The 2,500-nt window shown below is 65.0% G+C and overlaps 1 pseudogene; it reads left to right on the top strand.

Moving 5' to 3' along the window:
- Positions 1 to 2,500, top strand: part of LOC126448148 (large subunit ribosomal RNA) — a 7,765-nt pseudogene that overhangs the window by 2,989 nt on the left and 2,276 nt on the right.

The following is a 2,500-nucleotide window of genomic DNA, read 5'->3' as shown; positions in this document are numbered from 1 at the left end:
GTGGCCCTTCCGCTGAAGGTGCCACCCCAGCTACCCCAGCACCTATCCGGCCAACCGGCCGTAACGAAAATGCGATAGTTTGTGTAGCTCCCTTTGCTTGCAGTGAGTGCCACCGCACTTTTACCACGAAGAACGGTCTCGGGGTCCATCGCCGCCGCCAACACCCTGCGGCCGCCAACGCTGAGATCGTGACGGAGAGGCATCGCGCGAGGTGGACGGAGGAAGAAGTCCTGTCGCTCGCCAAGGCAGAGGCCGAACTGTTCCTGGAGAGGGACGCCCGGTTCTTCTTTGTAAATCAAGAACTTACCAGGATGTTCCCCGACCGAACGCTTGAGGCAATCAAGTGCCGACGGCGGCAAGCTGCCCACAAGCAGCTTGTCCGCCAATTCATGGAGGCACTTGAGATCGGTCGGGGTGAAGAGCCGGCGTCCCGCCGTGGAGCAGCGAGCTCGCTGCCTGACGCGGGCGAGGCCGCTGCGCCGCCCGTCGACGCAGCCGAGGACTTCGCGGCCGACACCACCGGGCCGCCGCCGGAGGGGCCGACTGACGCCGCCATCTGGGAGCATCTGGCGGGGCTACCTGCTTCCGCCCAGCGTTTCTCTGCCCTGGATCGAGTCATTGGTCTGGGGCGGGGCACGCCGCCCGATGTCATCCTGGGCATGCTCCCGGATGCCCTTGCGTCGGTCGGGTCCAGGGGGGAGAGGTCGATCACCAGGACACAGCGGCCGCGCCAACCATCCAAGCGGCCGCCTGCCGCCCCGCCGCTGCAGAAGCGCAAGCGGCGCCGCTGGGAATACGCGCGGACACAGGACGCCTTCCGTAGGTCGCGTGCGCGTTGCGTGCGCGGCTTGCTGGACGGCACCCTGCTGCAGCCGCCACCCGACATCCCCGGTCTGCTGGACTTCTGGGCGGACCTCTTCACGAAGAAGCCGATCTCCACCGCCGGCTTCATCCGTGACCGCCTTCTCCCGCACTCGGAGCCTGTCGCTCCTGAGTGCCTATGGGGGCCGGTCACACGTGAGGAGGTCGCTGCTGCCTTGCCGCCCAGGGGATCGGCAGCCGGGCCGGACGGCCTGACTCCAGCGGAGCTGCGGCGCCTGCCGCATGAAGTCCTGGTGAAACTCTTGAACCTCTTCCTCCTGGCCCGCGCCCTCCCCGAGCGTCTGCTTCGCGCCCGGACGTCACTTCTCCCCAAAACGGCTGCACCAACATCCCCCGCTGACTTTCGCCCCATTACGGTCTGCTCGGTGTTGGCGCGGACCTTTCACAAGGTTCTCGCGTCACGCCTGATGCGTGCATGTGCTGTGGACGAACGTCAGCGGGCATTCATCCCCCGGGATGGGATGTTGGAAAACACCTTCATCTTGGACACTGCTCTCACCGACGCAGTCCGCTCCTGTCGCTCTGTTTTTGTGGCATCGATCGACGTCTCTAAAGCGTTCGATTCGGTGGACCATGCCGCCCTCCGCCCCGTGCTGAGGGCTCATGGCCTGCCGGATTGCTTTATTGAGTACGTCGAAAGGTGTTACGAGGGTAGCACGACGGTGATAGCGGGCGGCGCCGACGTGGGCGTGCCCCTGCAGCCGGCTAGGGGTGTGCGTCAGGGTGACCCCCTCTCCCCCCTCCTTTTCAATTTTGCGGTGGACTATGTTTTGAGTCAACTTCCCTCCCACATCGGAGCTCGGATCCTTGGTCGCAGAGTTAACGCTGCGGCCTTCGCAGATGACGTCCTGCTTTTTGCATCGACCGCGAGGGGATTGCAGTCCCTCATCGACGCAGCCGTCGCAGCCCTCGCCCATCTGGGGCTGCAGATCAACGCCCGGAAGTGTTTCACCCTCGCCTTAGTCGCGTCTGGGCGCGACAAGAAGGTGAAGGTCGACGCCGACGTTACCTTCAAAGCGGGCAACGCCACCGTGCCCGCCCTACGTGTGGGTGAAACCTTCCGGTACCTGGGACTGCAATTCTCCACCGCTGGTCGCTGCGTTTTCAACCCACGACGCCACCTGGTGGAGCAGCTGGACGTCATCTCCCGAGCTCCGCTCAAGCCGCAACAGCGCCTCCACGCCCTCACCACCGTACTTCTGCCTGGCCTGTACCATGGGCTGGCCCTCAGCCGCACCCGAGTGGGTGCGTTGAAAGCGGCAGATGTGACCATCCGTGCCGCCGTCAGGAGATGGTTCCGCCTTCCGGCGGACACTCCCCTGGGCTACTTCCACGCTCCTGTAGCCCAGGGAGGCCTCGGCATCCCATCATGCCGATGGATGGGGCCAACACTTCGCCGGTCCCGTCTCCTGGCGCTGAAGAGGATTGGGCCAGCCGCCGACGGTGCAGGCCGGGACGAGGTGCAGCGTGAGATTGAGGCGCTGGAGCGGCATCTTATGTGGGAGGGCCACCTCCTCAAATCGTCGACGCAGGTTGGAGAGATGTGGGCCGCGCGCCTGCACGTTGCCTTTGACGGTGCGGCGCTGTCATCTTCCGCCGCCGTCAAGGGGCAACACCA

This window comes from Schistocerca serialis, unplaced genomic scaffold (assembly GCF_023864345.2).
Source record: "Schistocerca serialis cubense isolate TAMUIC-IGC-003099 unplaced genomic scaffold, iqSchSeri2.2 HiC_scaffold_571, whole genome shotgun sequence".
Classification (NCBI taxonomy): Eukaryota; Metazoa; Arthropoda; class Insecta; order Orthoptera; family Acrididae; genus Schistocerca; species Schistocerca serialis.
This window is presented reverse-complemented; position numbering and strand designations above follow the sequence as displayed.